This window comes from Helicoverpa zea, chromosome 13 (assembly GCF_022581195.2).
Source record: "Helicoverpa zea isolate HzStark_Cry1AcR chromosome 13, ilHelZeax1.1, whole genome shotgun sequence".
NCBI lineage: Eukaryota > Metazoa > Arthropoda > Insecta > Lepidoptera > Noctuidae > Helicoverpa > Helicoverpa zea.
Window position 1 is genome coordinate 8209243 of NC_061464.1, and position 6266 is coordinate 8215508.

The following is a 6266-nucleotide window of genomic DNA, read 5'->3' on the forward strand; positions in this document are numbered from 1 at the left end:
GCTATCCCTTCCTACATCCTCGCAAGTCCCACCTTCGGCGCTGACTCCACCCTGTTCTTAAGGTCCTGTTTCACGTATTCGTTTATTTGTTATGAGATAGATTTATTAGTCTTTTTGTACACATTCTCAATTGTTCTAAGTATCGTTGTCGGGGTCCATTTGGGATTTGGCACATGTGCACTTCTATTCAATACTGAGTCCTTTGTCTCAAGGTCCTAATTGCCCTAACGGTTGGCATTGGCTTGTAAGTTCTGCTTAGCACATGTTTGATTGCTTTGCTGTGAGAAACTTTCAGACCCTTAAAATATTTTGTTAAGTTTTTATTGCACTCCATGGCAGCCGGCAAATATCCCTACCCATAAAATAGAAAGTTAATGTGTTCTTAAGAGGCCCGTCATCGTGGCGCCTTGTAAAATAAATTAATATTATTTGATAATATTTAGGGCTAGGTGACGACAGTCACACTGGGCCCCTGGAGTTCCACATCAGGTGTCTTAGATCTTCAATTTGTATAAGTCAATAGAAAGTGATTATCAAATTGAACAACTTTTGCTAAAACGTCATACCTGTATATGGTACAGAGAAGCTGGGCTCTTAGGGTTCCACATCAGGTGTTCCAGATCTTAAAATTTATTATCTCAGCTGAAAATGCTCATCACATGAAGCAATTTTTGCCATGGCACCATTTTTGTATCTCTTATAGTTTTGTTGGTCTGTTGGAGTTTTGCATCAGGTCTTCAAGTTTCGAAGATAAATTATAGCCTATATGTTGACCAGGCTTAATACTGATACAACAAAGAATAAATCATTGAAATCCATTCAGTAGTTCGGAAGATTAGCGTGTACAAACAAACAGACAAACAGACAGAATTTTTTTTTTGGATTTGTGCTCCATTACTGTTCCGAAACCCCACCCAATTATTATTTTTTTAATATATTCAATGTACAGACACAGTTTTTTTACAGATTTATTATATGTATAGATAGATAATAATTAACTTTAATCATTTTAAATCATTTTAGAGATTTGTTGAGACCTATTGATTTTTCGTGTATCGTGGTCCGTTAAAACATAAAATAAGTATGTTATTCTTAGGCAAACACTTTGACTTAGTTATTATTTTTAATGATTTCCTCTCTGTGGTTCGATCCGAGCACTATTTTGAGCGTCATTTTAAAAATAAATACCATTCATTACAGTGAGTAATAAATTAATTATAAAATATCGAACGACAATGTATTGAAATTAATCTCATGCTAATTAACAGTGATTTATAGTAACCAGATTTATGTTATAATTACCATTTATCATTACAATTTTTTCAGCATTAATTATGGATAATTTACAATATAAATATTTATCAATGTGCTGAAAAAAATCGATTCCATTTTGCTGCAAAAAAACTAGCATAAAAATATTTCGAGGTGTTGGTTAAAAACAGGCCTAAGTACGAAAAAAGTTTAATCATATGCTGCGATTGGTCAATGGATGGACCGTTTTAGGTGTTTCTGAGGGTATGTCAAAGCGGGTTCGAAGGCTACACAAAATGGGCCCAGATAAAGGAATAAGCGAAACTACATACCTTTGTGTAATGAATACGTGGTGGCTATTCCAGTTCAGGCAAGTATCAATGCTACTTTTTTAAGTTTGTATGTAGGTATGTACTTTCTAAGTATGTCTTGAGCAATGGTAGATTAAAGGTGAAGGTAAATATCTCGAGAAAACCTGTTCTATTAACGCTGTGATCTCCAACCCAGTAAGTATACTGTGGAAACTGATGATGATGAAGTATAATGAATAATGAGGAGCAGCTGCACGGGACCATGAATCATAAGTCACGATGGCGTCCGAGGATGGTTGATAATTTTATTGGGTTCGGCAGAGCTCGTGAGCTCGGTGGTAGGAATTATTAAAACTACATCGCCTAATGAATAAACAAGGAGCAAAGTTATTCCAATTTATAACAAACTAGATGACCCCGCGAACTTCGTATCGTTTAAACCTTCCCTGGACCTCTACAAACATTTTAAAACCAAAATAAGCCAAATCGGTCCAGCCATTCCGGAGTTTTACTGAGACTAACGAACAGCAATTCATTTTTATATATAAGTTCATTTTTATATATAAGACTAGCTGATCCCGCGAACTTCGTATCGTTTAAACCTTCCCTGGACCTCTATAAACATTTTAAAACCAAAATAAGCCAATTCGGTCCAGCCATTCTTGATTTTTAGTGAGACTAACGAACAGCAATTCATTTTTATATATAAGATGACTATTGCTGAGATTTCTTTTTTTTTTAACGACTTAACTAAAAACCGTCGTGTTCCGTCATAGGCCTTTTATGTACCAGGGCCGCGGTAACTCTTTCGAACAACCCGCAGCCCCGGCAGGCCTTGCCCCTACTGGGCCCCGCTGGGGTTGCTGACATCTCTTTGAGGAGCGCGTGGAACAACGAACAGACAGAGGGGGCGATGAGCCACCCGAACTCACCGCCCACAGACCCACGCCTACGGTGGCCGGGAGTCATCTCGCGACACCCGGCGCCCATGGTGTCTACCTGGTCCAGCGCGGTGGCCGGGATGAGAGGTGCGAACTCTCTGGCGTTCCGCCTCCTCCTTCTCGAGCATGAACGCTTCGCAGAAGGAGGCGACGGCATCCCATTCCCTCTCGCCCCGGACCATGGCCTGAACCAGGGCCGGACGCGAGAGGTCGCCGCCACCCAAAGCCTCGACGAGGACCCGGCGGTGCCCTTCCCACGCAGGGCACTCCTGGATTGTGTGGTCCACCGTGTCTTCGGGGCTGTCCGCACAGTGGTGACACCCGGGCGCCTCCTCACGACCGATTCGATGCAGGTACTTCCCAAAACAACCGTGTCCGGTGATGACCTGCGTCATGCGATACGTGAGGGCGCCGTGACTTCTCCCGAGCCACTCCTCAAAGAGGAGACTTACCGCCACTATGGTGGCGTGCCCTGCTAAGATATACCTGGAGTAACTTTATTCCGTTTTTATATATAAGGGCCCATAGGTCTTATGTGCACACAGGTAATGCTGTGAAGCAGGAGTTAGTCAGTAAAAACCAATAGGTTAATAACCGATGCAAATATGAACTCATTGTGGTGCAGCCCGCATATTCTTTGTTTGGCCGTCATTGTTCGACAAGCGTTTAGTTGTTACCGTTTGTTTCATACACATACCTGATATATCAACACAATACAATTTGGTTTCAATTATTATATTTTCAATACAGTCATGCTTTTGTCGTTTTATGTTACAGTATGTCATTTTTGTGTATCATAGTGTTATTGGTGTCTCACTGCAGGACCCATCCTTCTTTTTGCAAATATGGAGAATGAGCGTTAATAATGAGGCTTGCCCTATAGTGGCATCTAGGGCTTGATTAAGGCGACGAATTGTTAAACAATAATTCCAAAACCGGGCACGCCACCCAAGAGGCCAAGACTGATGCCCATTTTCACCAACAAATACCTAAATTTAGGGATCCCCTAAGAGCATTTACGGAACACTTAATAAGAATTTCGTTTTCACCAAAGTTTAGGTGTCCCTTATACATAGTTATTTATGTCAAAATTGGGACAGCCCTTATTCTAAGTGGCACTTAGATTAAAAGATTGTTGGTGAAAACGGGCATGAGCGTCTGAGCGGGGCGAGGATACAATACGCCCGCTAGCTTATAATTAAAGGACGTAAGCGACAAAATGGTTTTGGTATTTCATTATTTAGAAATGATAATTTGATAAATATTCCTTCTACTATTTTAAAGAGAATGTATTGTATATACTCAACTACGAAAAAAGTAAATCGGTCCCGTTTGCCCATAAGATGTGAATCTCTTTTTAAAAAGATGTAGGTATGTTTGATATATTTTCCTCTGTTAAAAAATTTACTTAATCATGTTTTGAAAACTAACAAAATAAGCTTTTTATCATGAACTTTCAGGTAGGGCATGCAATTTCGGTAAAATAAAATTTACCGGTAAAAATTCGGTAAATAAAATATTTTTACCGGTAAACCGGTAAAACGGTAATTTTTGTATTTTTTTTAAATGTGATATTATATCAATAAGATTGGTTAGTCTAAAAGCAAAAAATAATTAAAAATACAGGGTATAAGGTGGTAAACATTTTTTGTGACGTGGGCCGTAACAAGAAAACATGTCAGTACCATCCGTACGCGATGTCGTCGACAAAATGCAAGAGAAACGGCTGCGATGGTTCGGCCATGTAGAAAGAAGACCACCTGGGGCCCGATTCTCCTAAGTTCATAATGTCAAAATCGAATAGAAATCGAATCGCAATATGATCGCAATAGCAGTTTTAACCATATCGAGCATTCTGCTACTAATAAAAGACCAATCGTATTCGATTGACATTTGATTGGTGTGCGATTGGTCTGCTATTTCGGTGATTTTGGTCTATACGGTAGTTTGCTGTACAATCATTTTGCAATCGTAAATCATTTGCAGACAAAATGATTCATTATTGAATGACAGCAAAGGATAAAAACGTTTATTTCAAAGAAAATATCGGAATGCCACATACGCTTCAATCGTAATCGAGTCGGGATTGGATCTCAGTCGAATCGAGTCGAACGTGAATCGTATGTTGCTTAAGTAAAATTAGGAAAATCGGGCCCCTGAATACATCGCCAATGTTGTGTACTCAATCTCAAGAGGTATACGCGGTCAAAGCCGCAGAGGCAGGCCGAAACGGTGCTGGTTGAGTGTCGTAATGAATGACATGAAAATCTACGAACTCGAAGAGGAAGATGTCCTGGATAGATTGAAGTGAAAGAAGAAGATACGGAAAGCGGACCCCGTCACAAGACGGGATAAACGCTAAGAATTACCGTGAAAAAAAATCCTTTTTTTCATTGAAGAGAAAGCCCTTTTTTATAGTAAATCGTAGGCATTTTATGGATCAGGGTAACTCTTTCGAACAATCCCGCAGCCCCGGCAGGCCTTGGCCCTGCGCGTGGAACTCGGGCCGCCGACACGGGTCTGTTGTCTATGCAGACGGAGGAACGATGAGCCACCTGAACTCACCGTCCACAGACCGACGCCTACGGTGGCCGGGAGTCGTCTCTCGACACTCGGCGCCCGTGGTGTCTTCCTGGTCCACTACAGCGGCTGGGATGAGAGGTGCGAACTCGCAGGCGCTCCACCGTCTCCTTCTTGAGCATGACTGCTTCGCAGAAGGAGGCGACGCCTTCCGATTCCCTCTCGCTCCGGACCATGGCTTGAACCAGGGCCGGACGCGAGAGGTCGCCGCTGCCTATTGGCTCGACGACGACACGGCGGTACCCTTCCGAGGCAGTGCACACCTAGACTGTGTGCTCCACCGTGTCCTCAGAGCTGTCCGTATGGTAGTTAAGTAAAAGCCCTTGCTCAATAAGGTCATAGAGTAGGTAAAATAAGCATAAGCTACATTTTTACCTAAAAGGAGCTGACAGCTATTAGGAAATTCAGAATAACCGAATGAATCAAATTTGTTTAGATATTATAAATTAAGATGAGAATAAAGATTTGTATCTAACCTAGAGATAGGTAAGGAGCCACATAAGTTTACTTTCCTAAAAACCGCAACTTTAACACTCTTACAATATGTAATGTCTGCAATATTACATTATATTCAGGCTACATAATGAAGATTTGACGTTAAATGAACAATTGCTATATATTATCACAAAAACGTAAAAACCGGTAAATTACCGGTTACATACTATTTTTACCGGTAAATTAAAAATCGCGAAAATGGGCGGTTTTACCGGTAAAACCGAAACCGGTAAACCGGTATTGCATGCCCTACTTTCAGGTAACCAAGCTGTATATCCGTTTTGTATTTACTGAGAACAATTGAGATCATTGGCGCCAAAATTTCCAATGCGTCCTCTTAAGAAAATTGCAGAAAGCAGCCCGGAGTCTCAAAGTTGGTGATTGATACACCCGTGCATTGGAGAGTGCTTGATCTTTCATCCAATTCCGACATTTTTAACCTAGAAATAACTTAATCAAAGAAGAAAATCAAAGTACCGACCCGTGAAATAATATTAGATAACCTTACCTTATTACGAGGACATTGTAACCATAATTTTGACTTGAAAGTCTGTCTGTCAGCGCCCCTTGGAATAAATCGTGAATATAAAATTATCACCTCGTGCCCTGACTCGGCGCTTGCTTGATTTTAATAAAAAAAGTGTAAAAGAAAAGAAAAAAACGAAGCCTTCGTAAACGCTGAGCGACA